Consider the following 23,171-nt stretch of genomic DNA (forward strand, 5'->3'; position numbering starts at 1 on the left):
AAGTTCAAAGATTAGAAACATTGTGCCCCTAAAAAAGATCCCAGCTTAATTGCTTCAGACCGTGGAGCAATTTATGCCTGAGTAATTTGTCAAAAACAACGTAGAAATCAATTAGCAATTAGTGCAGGCTAATAGCTGGGCATGATACTAATAAAGACAATCTAGCTTGATACAGAAATCAGGGAAAGAGTAAGGCAGAAAGAGCCTGGCTAAAACTAGTCACGTTTTATTGTCAAAGTGACTGTGCACATGCCCAAAGTTTGCTCTTCCTGATTAGCAACATCGGAGATTGCATACTTTGGGTGAAATAAATTCCATTCCAGTAGTTCATCCAAATCACTAAAACAAAACAATAAACAAACAAACAACAACAAATGCTGAGGGGTGGTGTGATCAGCATCCAGAGATGCTGGAATGTATATTATTAAATGTCCAGTATTCAACAAAAAAACTAAAAAGCATACAAAAGTGTGAACTATACATACACAGGAAAAAATTTAGAAGTAGACATGACCTTTGAGGGGAAACAGATGTTAGACTTCAAAGCAACAGCTATTACAAATATGTTCAAAGAACTAAAGGGAATTATCTTTTAAGACTTAAAAGAAGGTATGATGACACTGCCTCATCAAAAGAAGAATATCAATAAAGAATAATGGAAATTCTGGAGTCAAAAAGATCTTAAATCAAAACCCTAATTGAAATTTAAAAATCATTACAAAACATCAACATTAGATTTGAGGTGACAGGAAAGACAATCAACAAACCAGGAGACAGATCAATAGAAACTATGTAATCTGATAAACATAAAAAATAATGAAGAAAAATTAAGAGTGTAAGAGAAATGTGAAACACCATAAAGCACACCAACAAATGTAATATGAATAGAAGGATAAGAGAGAGAAAAGAGCAGGAAAATATATATTAAAAAAATAATGACTTAAAACTTCCCACATTTGTTGAAAAACATTAATTTACACATCAAAGAATCTCAACAAACTCCAAAGATGACAAACACAAAGAGGTCTATATCCACACATATCATAGTAAAAATGATGAAGCCAAGGACAATTATTGGCTTATTTCTCCTAACTGAAATTTTGCATCCTTTGACAAATATTTCCCCAACCACTGCTCCCCCCAAGCCTCTGGTAACCACCATTCTACTCTCAACTCTATGAATTCAACTTTTTAAGAATCTATATATTAATGAGACCATGTGGTATTTGTCTTTCTGTGTCTGGCTTATTTCACTTAACATAATGTCCTCCAGGTTCATCATGTTGTCACAAATGACAGAATTTCCTTCTTTATTAAGACTGAATAGTATTATATTGTATATATGTATTCCACATTTTCTTATATGTTAATTAGTTCAATTTAGCCATTCCACAATGTATACATATTTCAACATGTACATGATAAATATATATTAATATACACATTTTATCCATTAATTTAAAAAAGAACCAAAAAGAGAATATCTTGAAAGCAATAAGAAAAAAACAAAATGACTCATTATGTATAAGGGAACCCCAATAAGTTTAATAGATGACTTTTCCTCAGAAACAATGTAGGCTAGAATGTAGAAGCTAGAATGTTCAAAGTGCTGGAAGGAAAAGGTAAATGTCAACCACAAATCTTTTATACAGCAAAACTAACTTTCAAAAAATGAATGCAAAATACACACATCCTCATACAAACAAACACTGAGATAATTCCTTGCTAGCAGATTACAAGAAACATTAAAGCAAATTCTTCAGGCTTAAAGAAGGTAACACCAGATTGTCATTTGAATCTACACACACACACACACACACACACACACACAGTGAGAATTGGTGAAGAAAATTATGAAGGTAACTATAAATGGTACAATTGCATATTTCTTTTCTTTTCTTAAGTGATTTAAAAAGCAATTTCATTTGTAACAAATGTATCACTCTGGTGTGGGATGTTGATATGGGGGAGGTTGTTCATGTGTGGGGGCAGGGGGTATATGGGACCTCTCTGTAGTTTCTGTTCAATTTTACTATAAACCCAAAACTGCTCTAAAAAGTAAAATGTGTTAAAAAAAAAAAAAAAGAAGTCTATTTGCCTGCACACACACACATTGTTGGGCCTATACACATAGAAATATAACACAGTTGACGATAGGAGCAAAAAGAGGTAAGAGCAAAAAGCTGTATTAGAGGTAAGAAATGACACCAGAAGGTAACTCAAAACTACAGGAAGAAATTAAGCAAATCAGCAATGGAAAATGAGAAGATTATATGGCAACCACTGTGAATATATATGTGCTCTCCTTTCTTCTCTCAGTGTCTTTAAAAGATATAAAACTAGTTTTCCTTATAGAGGTCCTTTACCTCTTTAGTTAGATATATACCTAGATATTTTATTTTCTTTGTTGCTATTTTGAAGGGTATTGAGTCTTTAATTTGGTTTTCCGATTGACTGTTATTGGCATATATAAATGCCTCTGATTTGTGTATATTAATTTTGTAGCCTGAGACTTTGCTGTATTCGTTAATCAATTCCAGGAGTCTCTTGGTTGAATCCTGGGGGTTTTCCAGATATAACATCATATCATCAGCAAAAAGTGAGAGTTTGATCTCTTCCTTCCCTATTTGGACTCCCTTGATTCTGCTCTCTTGCCTGATAGCTCTCGCAAGGACTTCCAATACTATGTTGAAAAGTAATGGAGACAATGGGCAGCCCTGTCTGGTTCCAGTTCTAAGTGGGAGTGCTTTCAGTTTTTCCCCATTCAGTATGATGTTGGCTGTGGGTTTGTCATATATGGCTTGTATCATTTTTAGATAGGCCCCGTCTATGCCTATTTTGTTAAGTGTTCTTATCATAAAAGGGTGTTGAATTTTGTCAAATGCTTTTTCTGCATCTACTGAGAGGATAATATGATCTTTACTTTTGCTTCTATTTATGTGGTGAATTACATTTATAGATTTGCATATGTTGAACCATCCCTGCATCTCTGGGATGAAGCCCACTTGGTCGTGGTGGATTACTTTTTTGATAAGTACTTGGATTCGATTTGCTAGTATTTTATTGAAAATTTTTGCATCTATATTCATGAGGGAAATTGGTCTGTAGTTCTCTATTTTTGTTGCGTCCTTTCCAGGTTTTGGTATCAATGTTATATTGACTTGGTAGAACGTGTTGGGGAGAACTCCATCCTTCTCAATATTGGAGAATAGTTTATGTAGGATGGGCACCAGTTCTTTGTATGTATGGTAAAATTCAGGTGTGAACCCATCTGGACCAGGGCTTTTCTTTTTGGGAAGGTTTTTTATTGCTGTTTCGATTTCAGTTCTTGATATTGGTCTGTTCAGGTACTCTATTTCTTCCTGGTTGAGCCTGGGAAGACTATGTGTTTCTAAAAATTTGTCCATTTCCTCCACGTTCTCCAGTTTGTGTGCATAAAGATTTTTGTAGAATTCATAGATGATATCTTGTATCTCTGTAGCATCGGTTGTGATTTCTCCTTTCATGTTCCTAATGGAGGTTATTAGAGATTTTACTTTTGTGCTCTTGGTTAGTCTAGCCAGAGGTGTGTCTATTTTGTTTATCTTTTCAAAGAACCAACTTTTTGTTTTATTAATTTCCCTTATAGTTTCTTTGTTGTCCTTTTCATTTAGTTCTGATTTGATCTTAGTAATTTCTCGCCTTCTCCAAAAAAAAAAGATATAAAACTACATAAAATAATTATTATTGTAATGAATTGTTGAGTTTGTAACATATATAGACAAAATACATAACAATACTAGCACAAAAAGTGGGGAGGCTAAAGCTATATGGGAGAAATCTTTCTATAGCTCACTGTAATTAAGTTAATATAAATCTGAAGTACATTCTGATAAGCTAAGATATATAGGGTCAGCCTTACAGCAACCACTAAGAAAATAATTGAAAAATAAAAATGAAATATGATTATAGTTAAAAAATCATTAAATAAATTAAATTTTACAATACAAAATATTCACTTAAGGTAAAAGAAGACAGTAAAGCAAGAACCGAAGAACAAAATAGATATGAGACAGAGAAATAAAAACTGAAATGGCAGACAAATCCAACCATATCCATAATACAATTAAAAGTGAATGGATTAAACAATCTTAAAGAGAGAGACTATCACACTTACTTTTTTTTAGAAAAAAGACAAAATTCTATGCTGTCTTCACTAGACATACTTTAGATTTCAAAGATAGAAATAGTAGAAATAGGTTGAAAGTAAAAGGATGGAAATAGGTTTATCATGAAACACTATCCGTAAGAATTCTGGAGTGGTGAAATTAATATCTCACAAAATATACTTTAAAACAAAATAAATATGTTATGAGAGATGAGGAGGAAGATTAAAAAAGTAAAATGGTTAAGCCATCAAGAAATAAAACAACTATAAATATATGTATACCTAACAAAAGAGGTCCAAAGTAGAGGAAGCTAAAAATGATAGATAAGAGGGAAAATAGTCAATTCAGCAATAATAGTTGGAGCCTTTGATACCCTATTTTCACTAGTGGATAGAAAAATTAAAAGATCAAAGAGGATAGAGAAGACTTGAACAACAATTAACCAGCAAGATTAACAGATATCTATAAAGAACTCCACTACACAACAGCAGAATACCCATTTTTCTTAAGCACATACAGAACATTCTCCAGAATAGACTATGTTTTGGTCCATAGAACAAGCAACTTAAATTTACTGAAATCATACAATGTTCTCCAATCATAAGGGAATTAAATGAGAAATCAATAACCAAAGGAAATATGAGAAGTTCACAAATATATGGAAATAAACAACACATTCCTAAATAACAAATGGCTCAAAGAAGAAATTGGGGAAAAATTAGAAAATACTTTGAGGTGAATATAAATGAAAACACAACAAACCAAATTAAGGGGATGAACTGCTAAAACAATGTTTAAAGAGAAATGTATACCTATAAATTCCTATCTTAAAAAAGAAGAAAGATCTCCAATCAATATCTTAAATTTCTACATTAGAAAACTCTAAGAGGAAGAACAAACTAAATTCAAATCAATCAGATGGAAAGGAATCATAAAGAAGAGAGTGGAAATCAATGAAATAGAGAATACAAAAAGAATAGAGAAAAATCAATTAAACCAAAAAGATTTTTTTAAAATATCAACAAATTGAAAAAGTTTAGCTAGCTTGACAAAGCAAAAAAGAAAGAAGACTCAAAATACTAAAATCAGAGGCAGGACCACTAACAAATACATAGAAATAAAAAGAATTATAAGGGAATATAATAAACTACTGTATACCTACAATTAGATAATTTAAATAACTTAGATAAAATGGACAAATTCCCAGAATGACACAAACAACCAAAACAGGTATAAGAAAAAATAGAAATTTGAATATAAACAAATAAAATGTCATTTTATTTGAAAATTTTCTATGAAGGAAAACACAGGCCCAGATGCATCTATTGGTAATTTCTACCAAACATTTAAAGAAGAATTAATATCAATTTTTTCACAACTTTTCCAAAAAATATCAGAGGATGGATCACTTTCCAACTCATCCTAGTAAGCCAGGATTGTCCTGTTACCAAAACCAGACAAAGACATCACAAGAAAAGAAAACCACTGATCAGCATCTCTTACAAACATAGATGTAAAAATTCTCAAAAAATACTAGAAAACCAAATCCAATGATATATAAAAATAATTATACACCATGACCAAGTGGTATTTATCCTAGCAAGGCAAGGTTGTTTTAACATCTGAAGATAAATTAATACCAACTAATTAATTAATTTTATATCATAGAATAAAAGACAAAAACAACATTGTCATCACCATAGACACTGAAAAGTCATTAGACAAAATCCAGCGTTGCATAACAAAAATACTCAACAAACCAGGAATATAAGGGAACTTCGTGAACATGTTAAAACTGGTTACAAAAACTCACAGATAACATCATTCTTAGTATATAAATGCAGAAAAGGTAGTTTCTATATATTGGTCTCTTTGTTGTTTACTTCAAACAGGCTGAGAGCATTAGCTCAAAGCCCACTGGCACCAAGCTCAAATTTTTACACTTCCAATTGCTTTAAATGTAGCCCTTAAAAGCCTATTTTTAGCCATTTAGAGCCTGCCTGCTTTGCATAGCCCACAAAATTGCACCCACTATCTCCTAGCCATAGATAAAACAAACTCTGTTGTTTACAAAAGACCCCAAATGGCTGCTCCCCATTGGAGCTCTCTGACCCAGAGATTCCCCACTGTGCTACTGAGTAACATGACCTACACACATTAGTTCTCTCTCTAATTCCCCTCTCCCCAGGGATTCCCCTGCCCTCTTCTCTCTCTGGTGATGACACTATACCTCTATCTTTAGAAGGTCTCCTGCTATGAGGAATTTCCCTTATTATGCAATCCTCTCCAAGCCCTGCCCAATAAATCTTATTCTGGAATACTGCTATGTCATTGTCATGTATTTTCCTTGATCAGACCCCAAATCCTCTATCTCACCACAACTTTACTGGTGAAAGATTAAACACATTTTCCCTAAGATCAGGCCCAAGAAAAGGATGTCTTCTCTTGTCACTTGTGTTAGTTTTCTTGAACTGATATAACAAAGTATCACAGACTGGGTGGCTTAAACAATAGAAATTTATTGTTTCACAATTCTGATGCCTATAAGCCCTAGGTAAAGGTGACAGCAGGACTGATTTCTTCTTAGGGCCATGAGGGAATGATCTATTCCAGGCCTCTATTCTTGACTTGTAGGTAGCCATCTTTTCCCTGTTTCTTCACACTGCTTTCCCTCTGTACAAGCTTGTGTCCAGATTTTCTCATCTTATAAGGACACTAGTCATATTAGATTAGGGCCCACAGGCCAGGTGCGGTGGCTCATGCCTATAATCCTAGCACTCTGGGAGGCAGAGGCAGGAACATCACTTGAAGTCAGGAGTTCAAGATCAGCCTGAGCAAGAGCAAGACCCTTTCTCTACTAAAAAGAGAAAAAATAGCCAGGCATCGTGGCATACACCTATAGTCCCAGCTACTCGGGAGGCTGAGGCAGGAGGATTGCTTGAGCCCAGGAGTTTGAGGTTGCTGTGAGCTAGGCTAATGCCACAGAACTCTGCTCAGAGCAACAGAGTAAGACTGTCTCAAAAAATAAATAAATAAAAAAAATAAAAAAAAAGATTAGGGCCTACCAAAATAATGTCATTTTTACCAAATTATCCCTGTAAAGACTCCATTTCCAAATATGGTCACATTTTGAGTTGTTGCAGTTTAGGATTTCAATATCTGAATTTGGGGAGGGAGACACAATTTGGATTATGACACTACTTCCATTCAATATGCACTTGAAGCTCTAGGTAGGGCAATTTGGCAAGAAAAGGAAAAATAAATAAAAGGCATTCAAATTGCAAAGGAAAAAGTAAAATTTTCTCTGCTTGCAATTCACATCAACAAAAAATGCACCAAAAAGAAGAAAAATAGGACTAGTTCAGCAAGGTTGCAGGATATAAGATTAATATACAAAAATCAGTTGTATTCTTATACAATAGCAATAAACAATTTGAAAATGAAATAAAGCAAATTCATTTATAAGATCATCAAAAAGAAAAAAAACACAGGAATAAATTTATTAAAACAAGTATAAAATTTGCACACTAAAAACTGCAAAATATTGTTGAAAGAGATTAAAGAAGACCTAAATAAAAGGAAAGACATCCATGTTCATGGATTGGAAGACTTAATATTGGTAAAACAGCAATAACCCTCAAATTGATCCACAGCTTCAATGTAATTCCTGTCAATATCTCAACTGACTTATTTTGTCAAAAATTGAGAAGCTGGTCCTAAAACTCATTTATAGTTTCAAGAACCCATGATAGGCAAAACAATGTTAAAACAGAAAAACAAAGTTGGAATGCCTACACCTCCCAACCAAAATGTATTACAAAGCAACATAAACCAAATAAGACAGTGTGTAACTGGCATGAGAACAGACATTTAGATCAATGGGATTGACTCCAGAGTCAAGAACCATACCCTCACATTGTTGCTTGATTTATTTTTGATAAGAGGGCCAAGACCAATGGGGCAAGAAAAATCTTTTCAGAAAACGGTGCTGGGAAAACTAAATACCCACATGCAAATGAATGAAGTTGGACCCCTACCTCACCCTATATACAAAAATTAACTCCAAGTGAATCACACATATATGTTAGTGCTACAATTATAAGACCCTTAGAAGAAAACATAGGTGTAAATCTGCACAACCCTCAATTAGGCAATAATTTCTTGTATATCACACCAAAAGAATAAGCAGGAGAAAATGTTAATAAATTGTATTTAATCAAAATTAAAAACGTTATGCTTTAAAAGAGACCATCAATAAAGTGAAAATACCACCTACAGACTGGGAAAATACATTGGAAAATCATATATTTAATAAGGATATGATGTCAAGAATACATATAAAACATAGCCCAAAATAAAAAGAGAAATAACCCAACCAAAAAATAGAGAAAATATTTTAGATAAAACTGACATTTATCCAAAGCAGATAAACACTTGGCCAATAAGCGTATAAAAAGATTCTCAACCTTATTAGCCATTAGGGAATATACAAATCAAACCACAATGAGATACTTCACACTTTCTCAGATTGATATAATCAAAATGACCTGACAATAACAAGTGTTGATGTGGAAGTGGAAAAAACATTGGAACTTTCATACACAGCTGCTAGGAGTGTAAAATGATGTAGCCACTTTGGAAATAGTCTGCCAGTTCTTCAAAATGTTCAACTTAGAGTTATCATATGATCCCAAAATTACATTCCTATGTATGTATACAAGGGAAATGAAAACATATGTTGACACAATAACTTGTATATGAATATTCATAACAGCTTTATAAATAATATACAAAAATGTAGACAAACCAAATTTCCATTAACTAATGAATGGATAAACAAAATGTTGTATATTATACTATGAAATATAATTTCACCACAAAAATGAGTGCTAATACATGCTACAATGTGTTTGAACCTTGAAGACATCATGCTAATTGAAAAAGGGCACCACAAAGGCAATACATTATATGACTTCATTTAAATGAAATTTCCAGAATAGGTAAACTCATAGAGACCAAACTATATAAGTGGTTTCTGGGTACTGGGAATAAAAAAGAATGGTGAGTGATGAATGACTGCTAATGAGTAAGGAAATTATTTGGGTTGATGGAAATATGCAATAATTAGACTGCTGTGATGGTTGCACATCTCTGTGTATATACTAAAAATCATTGAACATATACTTTAAGTGGGTGAATGTTATGGTATGTGAATTATTTCTCAATACAGCTGTTTAATAAAGAAACAACTCTGTAAGCTTTGTATATATTTCATTTCTGAATTAGAAAGGAAGAGGTAGATTTGATATTTTAAAAAGTAGGTAAATTAACATAAAAGTCTAAATGTACATCTTCACTTGAAAAATTAGAAGTCATCACAGCACTGAATCTGGATTTTTGTGTAGAAATTTGAAAAGACACGCTGAGTGGCTATTGCTCACTTTAGACAGAGTCTACCCTCTCCATTTTGGCAGTTTCCCAACCTATCATGAGTCACCCATTTATTTGATCTGTGTGGTTCCTCATCAGGGGAACAGTTAAATGCTAGGGAATATGTTAAAAGTTCTACACTACAAAAGGCTTTCTAAATAAGGTTCAATACTATTAAGGTTTTTTGTTACTTACAAAATGTCCTAACACACTGTCTAGTACATTGTAGGAGCTGGAGAAATTCTTGTTGATAATGTATTTATCTAGGCACTTTTACATCTAACTTTCTAATTGTATAGTAGCTGATCTGTCTTCTGGTGTTAATTATAAGGATAATGACCCCAAATTTTGATAAATGTGTATCTGATGCTTAAAGATAAGGAATTGCTAGTAACTGTATTGGTAATTTTAAAATCTCAAAAATTTCAGCAATATCAATATATTTAATATTTATTTGAACTGGGTATTTATCAATTATTAATAAATGTACATTTATTCAGTTTGGAAAACATGCCCATCAATACAGAGATAGCATTGCTAAAATACTTGTTTAGATAATCTTAAAGAAAATTATATAGCAATTCACATTGTGACAATAATCTATCTCCTTTCCATGAAGTACAAATGTTATTTATACAGACAGAATAGCATTATACACTTTAGCAGAATAGAAATTAACATGATTTACATTATATTTTGTGCCAGTTTTCAAAAATGCGATAAAAATTTTAATAATTAATTATACAACAGGAACTAACTACCTGTCACAGGGTGATATGTGGTGGGAACAAAATAAATACTGTATTGGTTGTCATAAACATTCACTCAATTCTCCTGTACTAAAACAGATACATACAGGAAAAAAACATGAAAGAAAGGAAGGCAAGTAAAAGATTTTCAATGAAAATATGCAGATATTGACTGAAAATCATAAAAATATGTTATATAACAGTCATATTTACATTATCTAGAAAACAGAATTCAATACCTATATCTCATTATCATCTAAACAATAACCATTAAATATTCTACTATTTCACATTTTTCAGTTCTTTTCTACATTTTTTTTTTGAGACAGAGTCTCACTCTGTTGCCTGGGCTAGAGTGCCATGGCATCAGCCTAGCTCACAGCAACCTCAAACTCCTGGGCTCAAGCAGTCCTACTGCCTCAGCCTCCCAAGTATCTGGGACTACAGGCATGCACCACTATGCCCGGCTAATTTTTTTATATATATTTTTTTAGTTGGCCAGCTAATTTCTTTCTATTTTTTTTAGTAGAGACGGGATCTCGCTCTTGCTCAGGCTGGTCTCCAACTCCTGAGCTCAAACGATCCACCCGCCTTGGCCTCCCAGAGTGCTAGGATTACAGGCATGAGCCACCACGCCCAGCCTTTACATGTTACTAAACAGATATTTCTAAATACAGCAAAACTATCAGCATGATAAATTAACAATGGGTTTTCCCTGAAGTTTCTCTCAACATGAACTTGGACAACAGAAAACAAATAATTCCTGGATAAAATGCATTGCTTCTATGGAAGTTTTTGAGAAAAAAAAATATAAAAGCAAAAGTCACTAAGTAATGTTATTTCTTAAAGTCACCTTGTAATATTCCTTTTCCTTCCTATAGAATTTAGGCATTGACATTTAAGCAAAATGAACAAGCCAAAAGTCACATTTATGTAGAGTGAAAATGGTACAATATATAAAATTGAGTGCTCCTAGGAATAATTTTAGACATTGGAAGTGAAGGAGTTTATAGAGTGGACAAAAGGTGAAATAATGAAGACAAGTGTCAGAAAAAGAATAGAATATACCAAAGACAATTATCAAGTTGAATTTACTTAATATACTTCCCCACCATATTCCTGAATGGCCTCAAAATCTGGCAGGAAGGAATCAATTCCTAAAATATAATTCATGAATGAAAAATGACAATGTAAGAATTTACATTATTCAAAACAAGCAGTTCAGGAAGTATGGTGTAAAGGGTGATCACTTGCTGTCCTAAAAAAGGATTTGCTGTCCTCGGGTCCTCTGAGGAAATCGTTGGGTAAAGATAAAATTAGAGAAAACAAAGTGATATCATCATTAAACAGATTAGATTATTAAATTGAGACAGGAAAATAAATATATGGATAGTGGAATCTAGAACAGATTATGAAACTGGCAATAAAATGATTAGTTAAGGAAAGGAGATTAAGCTATCTATACATTAGGGAGAATCTCATCCTTCTAAAAGCATGATTCAATAAGATTTTTTTCTGGTAATTCTTCCTCTCAGAAGATAAAAGGATGTGTATCAGAGTGAGGTTTCTTTTGTTTGTTTTGAGTTGAATTGAAAAAAAATCATATTACAGTTAGTATAAACAAAGATAGGCAATTGCCTGTCTCAAATGGCTAAAAATGTTGTGAAGTAGGAGAGTAATCAGATATGGTACCAGCAAGATTTCAACTCTGTTTCTTGTTATTCTCTTGAATTGCAAGCTGGAGGTGGGATAGCTATAGTACTTTTGTAGGGCCGAAGGGATTTAGCAGCCCTTAGCGTAGGGAGACGACCGTCCAAAAAGCGCACAGAGACCAAGTCTTGATGCAAAAGCAAGAGGATTTATTCCATACGCAGCGCAGGGGCGGACAGCATTAACACCAAGGTGGGTTGGCTGCCGCGCCGAACACTTTGGATCAGGGGTTTAAGTAGACAAGAGGCTACACGCAGGTGGTTGGGGGTGATAAGGGGAAGTTGGGTGTGGGGTGTTATCGGGTAAACCATAGCTGACAGGCAGGGCGGAGTAGTGTGTCATAACGGCAAAACATGTTTACAGAAGCAGAAAGCTTAAGGTTTCACAATTCTTATTTTAGCAAGCCTAGTTACAAAAGCAGATGGCAGTAGTTAAAGTTGCCTAGCATTCTTTAGTCTCACACTTTCAGACCTCACTGTGCACATGGCAATGTCCAAAGCAAGAGAGCTTATCACTTATATAGTTGTTTTTTTTTTTTCTTAAGAGGGAGAAAACTTCCTAGACTCACTCTCTTGTATCCTCCCCCTAGAAAAAGAAATCTCTCCTTGCATCTTATAAGTCAAAGTTTGGTCACACATAAATTCCCTATGGTCAGGGGTATTTTATATGCTGATTGATATATGCCTTATTTCTATACTCATCACTGGCAAAGAAATGGCATTGCTTTAGACTGATCACACCCATTTCTGGAGATGAAGATAGGGTCTGCTTCCTCTGAAGGACAGGAACTACAATCATAGGAGGGTTGGATATCTAAATAGATATCATAATAGGAAGAGTACAATAAAAAAAGTCTGACTGTATTTTAACTGTTTGTAACAAGCTTTAAACTCTACTCCCCTCTTTTCTTCTCTCGTACAACAACTGGACAAGTAAATAAGAAAGTCTATCTCCTTTGGCACCAACAGGAAGTTCAAACCTTTCAAGCCTGGCCCACTCTACGGAAATCTTCACTACACTCTTCCCCTTAACCACAGTAATAGCCAAAGTCAGTCACTCCCCCTGGCTCTCTCAAGGCATTTTTGACCTGTTTGTGAGCCACTCTGCTCTCTCTAGAAAGCTTCATTATATCATTAATAAATCTCTTCATATCCTCTAGCTGCATTTTGGCATTGTAAGTCTTGACATTGGAAAGTATGTGGGGTGGAGATTAATCCCTGCACTGCAGGGCGATTATAAAAAAAGGAGGTAGTAGATGCTGCATGAGCAATCAACACTGCAATCCAATATACATCATTGAGAAGGGAATCACAACTCTTAATTGACCAGAAAATGACAGTGATTTAAATGATATAGGAAACATCATTATTTCAAGAGTTTTTAATAATGAAGAAACGGAAAGTTGATATATGGTCAACATCTATCTAAGATGTTTGAAGAGGAAATATCAAAAAATTACTGCATCAAGAATACGAAAAAAGGGATCTGAAAATTTCATTATAATCATATGATAAAAATAATTCCAATAATCCATGAAACAAAATCAGAAATCATGTTTTAGATAGCAGAGAGTCAAATACAAGTTTTCATAATTCACAGTATTGATGGTGGTCTGAAGGAATAGGAACTACTCTGTTATACAATGGACTGAAATGTAAAATCATACAATAGTTTTAAAAGTTACTTTGGCAAAATCTATAAAACTTTTAAGTGCACATGACCAAAATCTATCAAGGAAAAAAAAATAATTAAAAAAAAGGCACATGGGGAAGTTTGAGTGAGGTCAGCAAGAAGGCAGGGTAAGAGATTCCAGCCTTCATTCTCCCCACAAAACAACAACAACAACAACAATAACAAAAAATAGCTTGTGGAGATCTCAGGATTCCAGTTAAGAACCTGCAGCAATACATTGGAGGCAAAAAAACAGAGAGAGAGAGAGAGAAAGAAAAAGACAAAGAGAATAATGACACAGAACTAGAAGGAAAAATGGCTTAACATATGGTAAATTACCAGCTTCCCCAGCCTTTTGTGGCACTGCCCAAGAGGACTTACTTTTAATTAATTCCACCCAGATCTGTGGAGAGATTGGCGTAGTTGAGACATCGGGAGACAGCTAGGAACAAAGAATAAGGGTGGAGGCTGTCAGTATCAGCCATGCTGTGGAAGACCTTGAAAGACTTAATGATGGAGTACCTTAAAAGCACTCTTGGCCACTGCAGATTCCCTGTGGATTTCATCAATGAGGATACCATAGTGTTTATTGTCATGGACCCCAGTAGCTTGGGACACACTTTTACACAAATGCTCCAGATAGAAGAGACTCAACCACAATTGGCATGCCTATGTCTCAGTCCCTGGAGCCACAGTTGTTCTACTCACTTGAGCTCTGGACCCAGGCTCCATAGCCATCTGTGAGTGCCTGTACCTGAGATACCAGCTCCTCTGCCACCCCCAACCCCAGAGCTTCAGTAACTCCATGCACACCCACACACCAGACTTCAGCTCTGCAGGTGCTTAGTGAGTTACCATACCTCACACACCAGTACCACTAGCACAGCAGGTATGCCCATGCCTTAGACAACAGCACCACCACCACCATGAGCACAACTATGTGTCAGACCCAGAGCCAAGATGGATCCCCTGGGTCATGACTTCTCTCCATGATGGAAAAAGAGAACAGGAAGACCCCAGTACCCTTCTTTACTAAAGACTCCAATAGTTCTTGCTGCCACTATGGACACCTGCGGCCTTGGCTACAGAGGACTCCCACAATCTTCATTGATGTTGACCTCAGCTGAAAGAGTTGCAAGGACACTATGTCATTGTGATCTCTCCAGAGCTGGAATCTCCACACCTCACTAAGCCATTGCCCTTACGTTCATCCATATTTGAAGGTCTTTCCCCACTTAAACCAATGTGAAAATTCTGGAAAAGGTAACTGCTCAATCAAATGTGCAAATATTAACGCAAGGATATAAGAAGCACACACACAACAATCAAGGAAACATGATACCACAAAAGGGATGCAACAATTTTGCAGTAACTGACCACAGGAAAGAGAAATATATAAATTGCCTGACAAAAAAATCCAAAATGATTGTACTGAGGAAGTTCAGTGAACTACAAGAGAACACAAGTATACAACCCAACAGAATTAGGAAAACAGTCATGAGCAAAACTGAAAGTTGAATAAAGAGAAATAATTAAAAAGACACAAATATAAATTTTGGAGCTAAATAATATAATGAATGAAATTAAAAATGTAATAAATAGCTTCAACAGCAGACTCACTCAGACAGAAGAGAGATTCTGTGAACTCAAAGACAGGTCATTTGAAATCATCCAGAAAAGAAAAATGAATGAAAAAGAGAGAAGAAAGCCTATAGAATTTATAAGACAACCCTCAAATGAACCAATATATACATTATGAAAATCCAAGAATGAGAATATAGACACAAGAAGCATATTTAAATAAATAGTTGCTGAAAACTTCCCAAATTTGGGGAAAGAACTTGGTAACCAGATTCATGAAGCTAAAATGTCTCTAAAAGATAACAATCCAAAGAAGAATACACTGAGATATATTATAATCAAATTATCCAATTTAAATTCAGTGTTTCTTTGTCAATTTTCTGTCTAGATGACCTATCTAGTGCTGCTAGTGGGGTGTTAGAGTTCCCCACTATTATTATAATGTTTATCTCTTTCTATAGGTCTAATAATATTTGTTTTGAGAATCTGGGTGCTCCAATACTGATTGAACATATATTATCTTATATATCATCTTGCTGAATTGATCACTTTATGATCATATAATGACCTTCTTTGCCTTTTTTAAACTGTTTTTGATTTAAAGTCTGTTTTGTCTGATGTAAGTATAGCTATTTCTGCTTGCTTTTGGATTTTGCTTGCATGGAATATCTTTTTCATGCCTTTACTTTTAGTTTATGTGTCTTTATGGGTGAGGTGATGTTCTTGTAAGCAGTATATATTTAAATCATTTTGTTTTGAATCTGCCAGTCTATATCTTTTAAGTGAAGCATTTCATTCATTTAAATTCAAGGTTAATATTTGTATTTTAGGCTTTGTTCCTGTCACATTGTTAATTGTGTTCTAGTTGTTTCATAGCTTCTCTGTTTTTCCTTTTTCTCTTTCTTATTTGATGAAATTCTGTTGTGTTGCCATTTGATCCCTTTCTCTTCCTCATTTGTGTGTTTTATAAAACCTATGAGTTTTGTGATGGTGTATATCAACCTTTCATTTCCATATTTAAAAGTCCTTTGAGTATTTCCTGTACAGCCAGTCTAGTGGTGACAAATTTTCTCAATATTTGCTTGTCTGGGAAAGACTTTATTTCTCTTTCATTTATAAAGCTTATTCTTGTAGGATATAAAATTATTTACTGGATTTTTCTTCCAGCACTTTGAAAATCCCATCCCATTCTTCTCTGGCCCATAAGGTTTCTACTGAGAAGTCTCTGTTAGTCTGATGGGGTTTCCTTTATAGGCAACTAGATACTTTTCTCTTGCTAATTTTAAAATTCTTTCTTTCACTTTTAATTTATATGTTATAATTATAATATGGCATTCTGAAGTTCTTTTTGCAATATATTTGCCTGAGGATCATTGGGCCTCCTATATCTGGATATCTAACTCTCATGTTAGAGTTGAGAACTCTTCGTAGATTACTTCCTTGAATAGGTTTTCTCAATTTTTCAATCTCTCCTCTGCTTAGGAATACCAATAATTAATAAGTCTGGTCACTTTATATAGTCCCAGACATCTCAAGGGATTTGTTCATTCTTTTTTATTCTTTTTTCCCTTATTTTTGTCTGACTGCATTATTTCAAAAGACTTGCCTTCAAGTTATGGAGATTCTTTATTCTGTTTGATCTAGTCTCTAATTGAAGCTTTTGAACGTATTTTATATTTCCTTCAATGATTTTTCTGGCTTCAGAATTTCTGTTTGTTTTTTATTAAAGATATCTATGTCCTTGGTAAATTTCTCATTCATATCCTGAATCAATTTTCTGACACCTTTGTATTGGTTTTCAGATTTCTCTTGCATCTAATTGAATTTGTATAAAGTCAGTATTTTAAATTCTTTACTTGGCATTTCAAGGAATTCTTTTGAATTGGGATCCATTGCTGAACAATTCTTGTGGTCCTTTGGTGATGTCATATTTCATTGCTTTTTCATGTTGCTCATGTCCTTCCATTGATATCTGTGCATTTGATGTAGCAGTCACTTGTTCTAATTTTTTCAAATTGCTCTTCTAGGGGAGAATTTTTCCTGAAGATGTACATATGTTGTTGTTTGACTAGGACACTTTGGCTTTGATTTTGGGTACCCATGGTAGTGTGATATTTGTGATTTCTTTGGCGGTACACAGCAGAATCTATGGTATCTGTGATTTCTTTGGTGGCTTATGGTATTATTATTACTTCAGGCTGTGGTGAAGGTCTGCTGGGGACTTGGATGTCAGCTGAGCCAGTCTTCAGCCCTGGTGGTAGCAGCAGTGGGCTGAGTGTGCCTGTTTTTAGGCCTTGGAGCAACTTATACTGGCAATGGTGTTAGTGGGTCCTGAAGGGCTGATTCTTGGCCCTTCAGGTCGCTTGCTCAGAGGTTAGTAGTGGGAGCAGTGGGCCAGGTGTGTGGGCAGGTTCTAAGGCCCTGGATAACTAGTGTGATGTGGATGGTAGCAGCAGCAGTCATGGAGCCACCCACTGGGAACCACATGGTCTATGTTGGTGTTACTGGTAGCTCCAGTGTATTGGAAAGACTAGTCCTCATTCCCACAGCTTCCTGTAGCAGGATGGTGGGTATTGTCCTAAAGTGTGCTTAAGAGAATTTGGTCTCCCCTGTCCCTCTGTAGCCAGGTGGCAGCTGCAGCCACATCAACAGGAACTCAGCTCAAGGGTGGGGTGCATACCAGCAATAAATTCTCAAAATGGTGCCTTAGACCTGTAACCAGGGAGAGTGGGAGCCTCCCAGGCAAGCAGCATGGGCAGGATGCTGTGGGGTGTATAATATGCTTGCATCTTCATCTCACGATAACCCATTGCAGGGTGGTAGTTATTGTCATAGATATGCATTGGAAAGCTTGGTTTCCCCATCCCTCCCAGTTGAATATATTCAATGGAATATTCAAATTTAAAAAGGAATAAAGTGGTGTTATTTGTGCAAATGACAATGAGTGAACCTGGGAAGCATAATGCCAAGTGAAATAAGCCACAGAAAGACATATATTACATGGTCTCTTTTATTTGGAATCTGGAATAGTCAAAATTATAGAAATAGTAGAATTGTAGTTACTAGGGGTTTGAGGGAGGTAAAATGGGGAAACATAACTCAAGAGGTATACAGTTTCAGTTATGCAACATTAATAACTTCTAGAGATCAAATGTACAACAATGTAACTATAGCTAACAATATTGTATTTTATGCTTGAAATTTGCTAAGAGGAAATATCTTACTTGTCCTCACCACAAAAAATGATAACTATTTGAGTTCATGCATATGTTAATTAGCTTGAGTGTGGTGAATCTTTCACAATATATTAATATATGTATTTGAAATTATCATTATATATCTTAAATATATACACTCTTAAATAATCAATGATTCCTCAATAAAGCTGGAAAAATGTGGGAAAATGCATATACTTTTTGAATCAACTATGTAATTTCTAGGTAATCACACTCTAGTTATAATAATATGTGTTTATTATTATGTTTCAGCAATATTGGCTGTAATAATAAAAACTGGGAAGATTCTAAGGGCTCATCATTAGGAACTTGGTTAAATAACTTGTGATACAGCCATAAAAAGGAATATTGGGAATATTAAGAAAAAGGGAAAGTTTTTGATAGATATTTATAGTATGATGCATTTATATTATCAAAAAACTATCAACATTGATTAACTATAGGAAGTGGAATTGGCAGAGTTCAGGTGGGAAGAGGGTTCTAAAAGTTTTTATTTTACATAATTCTATAATATTTGAATTGCATACCACCCTTCATACAGTTCTATACTTATTGAATTTTAAAAGACATCATATTACTTTTACAATACTTTTTAAAATGTAAAAGAATGACCAATGATAATAGTGAAGAAGAAACAAGGGAAGTATGTAAAGAGATGAACTTATAAAAGGAGAGAAGAAGGGATACACTCCAGAATTAATTCAATACAGTAATAACACTGCAAAAGCTGAAGCCCCAAATGTGCTTCATGAAACCAACTCTCCTCAAGAAAAAGCTCCATAAAATGTTATTTCTTCTGCCTAAGAATCATCACTTAAAACGATGGCTTTTCTGGATCCTCATCTCCTTGCACTACAAGGCCTTCCTTTTTGGAGCTACTCCTACTTCAAAAGACCTCCTGCATACTTACCTTAAAAGGGGAAAATGAAGCTCTAATAAGCTGAAAATATTATATAGTCAGCCTTTACAAATTTATGAAAAATTTGTGTTTAGCACATGAAAGCAATTTGGGTTGGGTGCAGTGTCAGGAGGGAATTAAACTAAAGTTATAGCAGGCGCCAAATGCAGTAAAGCATAGTAAAATTGTATGCCATATACGTTCCTAAATTAAGAATCATATTATTGGAAATTATGGTCAGATAGGTGTTAACTCAATCATAGAAGGATTTTCTAAGAATCTTTCAGCTAGTCACCTTGCCTCTGGCATTGACTCATTGTCAAACATCCTGTGCAAGAAATCCAGAGTTGCCTTTCCAAGACACAAAATTCAGTCATGTCATTCTGCTTGAGGTAAAAAATGAATTATAATATTACTGATCGTTGATATTAAAATATAATTAGCAGAGAACTCAAAGAGTGAAAAAATTTCACATTTTTTTCTCTCATAGTAGATTATTTTCTTAAGGAAAATGGCTTTAAATGTTATTACATCTAAATGGTTGCTTTTCTTCTTGGTTCATTTTGTAGCATAATTAGAATATCTACTTAGGTTACATCCTTGTCTTTGCTTAGGGTCAGTTAACCTTAATAAAAGAGCATACACCCCAGAGTATCTACTCAGAACATCAAAGGTTGAAATAATAGGACATTTCAGAATTCTACTCAATGGTGTTTTCATCTTTCGGTAAGAACTGCCATCCTACCCCGTCTCCCACCACCATCACCAATAAAATCTTATTGGAAGAATGATGGAATTAATGACGGATACTTGTGTCATATAACAGGTAACTCTATATATGTGGGACTATTTCTGTATTCTTTGACCTTTTCCATTGGTCATTTTGTCTAATGTTGTCATAATTAAAAGATTTTAGTGTTTATTATATTGGTAGTAATATTAAATTTTGATACTTGATAGTGTAAACTCTCCAACTTTTTTCTTTCTTTTTGATTATCATATTGACTATTTTAAGCCAAACTTTTGCTCTGTGATAAAGTCTGGGGAGAAAGTAAATGTTAACATATTCTCAAAGAATATCTCCCAAGATCTCCACCAATTACAAGAGAAAAACTATGACTTTACAGTGAATAAAATTTGAAAAGTACAGCTTAACCGAGTGACCAAGGTTAGCATCATTAGTAATAAGACATTGACACCAGTTATTCCAGATAAGATGCATTGAGAAGGATATGACATTATGTTGGTGATCTTCTTGGCTAAAAAAATGAAAAAGCATTACCTCAACCTGAGCAGGAGAAACATCAGACAAATCCAAATTGGAAAAAATTTTACAAAATAGCTATTACAATTCAAAAGCATTGAGATCACAAAACACAAGGAAAATCTAATATACTATCATAGAGTAGAGAGGACTAAGGAGATATTACAATTAAATATATTGTGAGATACTGGATTGTATCCTGGAACAGAAAAAGAATATTTCAAGAAGGCTGGTAAAAATAAAATAACTACAGTTTAGTTAATAATTTTTTTTTTTTTTTTTTTTTTTGTTGAGACAGAGTCTCACTCTGTTGCCCAGGCTAGAGTGAGTGCCGTGGCGTTAGCCTAGCTCACAGCAACCTCAAACTCCTGAGCTCAAGCGATCCTCCTGTCTCAGCCTCCCGAGTAGCTGGGACTACAGGCATGTGCCACCATGCCCGGCTAATTTTTTCTATATATATTTTTAGCTGTCCATATAATTTCTTTCTATTTTTAGTAGAGATGGGGTCTCGCTCTTGCTCAGGCTGGTCTCGAACTCCTGAGCTCAAACGATCCGCCCACCTCGGCCTCCCAGAGTGCTAGGATTACAGGCGTGAGCCACCGCGCCCGGCCCAGTTTAGTTAATAATATCATACCAATGTTAATTTCCTGGTTTGGATAATTGACTATGGTTATGTAATTTGTTAAAATGGGGAGAAAAATAGGGTGAAGGTTATACAGGACCTCTCTGTACTATTTTTGTAAATATTACCTAAGCCCAAAATAATTTTAAAATAAGATTTAAAAACAGACCTCTGCTTCTAGAAAGACTGTGTCAAATAAAAACAAATCCAGAAGACTCCTTATCCAAAAGGAGTATTATGATAAGAAGAAGACTATTGCAATGGTGAGGGAGACTATTACAATAGGAAGTATGTTCTGACCATGACATCTAAAAGAGTCTCAAATGTGAGGCAGAAAAAGGCCTTATTTTACTGGGAAGAGTAAATAAGGCTGGAAAGAATCAGGTGTGACATACTGTGATGAACAGGAGTGGTATATTTGCACAGTTGATGTTTTTCCTTGAGGTCAGCTGATTCTCAATCTGAAGACACCATTAAGGAAGGGTGTCCCTCCATCCAATGCTCAAAGATGGGCCAAATTTCAGGGTCTTTGGGTATGGAGAGAAGCCTTACTAAAGTACTGCTAATCATTTATGAGGCAAACAATGATAATTGGGTTAGTCTGTATCTGACCTAGTCATAGGTAAACAAGAGAGGCATTCCTGAATCTCTTCTAAGTCATACAGAGAAGGTAGTTCTTTGCAGTAATCCATTTTCTGGACACAAAAGGGTGAGGGGTATTTCTTAACTATTATTGTTTTTCAATTACACAGGATCAGGTAAAGTTCAACATTATCAGACACCTCTCCTTTTCAAGGCAAACAGATATTGTTCATCACTGAATAATTCAGTGATGACCATATGCCTCTTGAGTGTGATAATGCAGTGTCTAAGAAAGTCTTCTGGGTATTCTTGTTGTCACTGTTCCTGAAAAATCAGTTGAACTATCTTTTGTGAGGTGGTGGCAAAGGTCAGTTTTGGGTCAGACATCTTAAAAGAGGAACATCTAAAATAATTTTTGAGTTTTTTTTATTTTACTTATTGTATTTTTTAGTTCTAAAATTTCCATTTGGCTTTTCTTTATATCTTCTATTTATTTGATGAGGCTTTCTATTTTTTCATTTGTTTCAAGTATGTTCATACATGCTGATTGAAACATTTTTATGATGACTGCTTTAAAATATTTGTCAGATAAATCTAACATCTGTAGTCTCAGTGTTTTGTTTTGTTTTGTTTTCTTAATTCAGATGGAGATCTTTCTGGTCCTTAGTATGATAAGTACTTCTCCTGACTCCCCTATGGAAGGGAAAGAAGGGCGTATTACTTTGTTATTACCAGGTAGAGGTAGAAGTCCAGGCTCCTCACTTGACTCCCATTGAGGGAGAAGGGGTCCTCATTTCTGTCCTGCAGTGGTAAATACATGTCTCTCCATTAGGCTTCCATAGATATATCCCTGGATAAGAGGAGGAGGAGTCCCTCTTTACTGTTTCCCCTGTGGCCTCCACTGACTCTGTGACAGGGTAGCCTTGTCACTGCTGTGAAGTGGTAAAAGTTCTGATTTTCTAAAGGGACTTCTCTGACACCATTCCATCAGGGAGGGAGAGGGGCACCTCATTACTTCTGGGTGAGGGTGAATGTTCTAGCTTTCAACATGGCCTCTATTGGCACTGTAGAATGAGGAGATAACTTATGAGCTGGAGGAGATGAAAATCCAACTGCCTACTCAGTTTCTCTGAAAAAATTCTAGCCGTAAGTTTGGTGAGGGTTGGGGTTCCTCATTACAGCCTGACAAGGGTAGAAGTCTAGGTTCACCACTCAGCTTTTGCTAGTCTTGGTGAGGGTGGAGCTACAGTTCTTTCTGTGGTATTTGGATGAAGTGGAAT

This window comes from Eulemur rufifrons, chromosome 30, assembly GCF_041146395.1.
Source record: "Eulemur rufifrons isolate Redbay chromosome 30, OSU_ERuf_1, whole genome shotgun sequence".
Lineage (NCBI taxonomy): Eukaryota > Metazoa > Chordata > Mammalia > Primates > Lemuridae > Eulemur > Eulemur rufifrons.